We start from the raw sequence: 374 nt of genomic DNA on the forward strand, positions 1-374 counted from the left end.
ATATATTAGTATAAGTCTAAATATATAATAAATATAGAAATTATTAGGATAAATGAAAAATAACGTTCTTCTTTTGGTGCAATTAAAATATAAAGATATGTTTTGAGTTGAGAATACTCACGTGCAGGGAGCAAAAGCAATGAAGACAATAATAACTTAATTCAAAATAATATATTGTCTTAATAATTTAGCTCAAATTTATTTAATTAACTAAAAACTGTTTGAGCCTAATCTTCATAGTTTTGGAAGAGGTGAAATCTTCATACTTGTGGAGGAGGTATATGATTGTGGTCTTTAGAAGGCCCGAATCCAGGATTAGGAGCTCCTTTCGGCAACATCCCAAAAGATACTTTAGATAAAGTTTTAATGCCAAC

Source organism: Lupinus angustifolius, unplaced genomic scaffold (assembly GCF_001865875.1).
Source record: "Lupinus angustifolius cultivar Tanjil unplaced genomic scaffold, LupAngTanjil_v1.0 Scaffold_631, whole genome shotgun sequence".
NCBI lineage: Eukaryota > Viridiplantae > Streptophyta > Magnoliopsida > Fabales > Fabaceae > Lupinus > Lupinus angustifolius.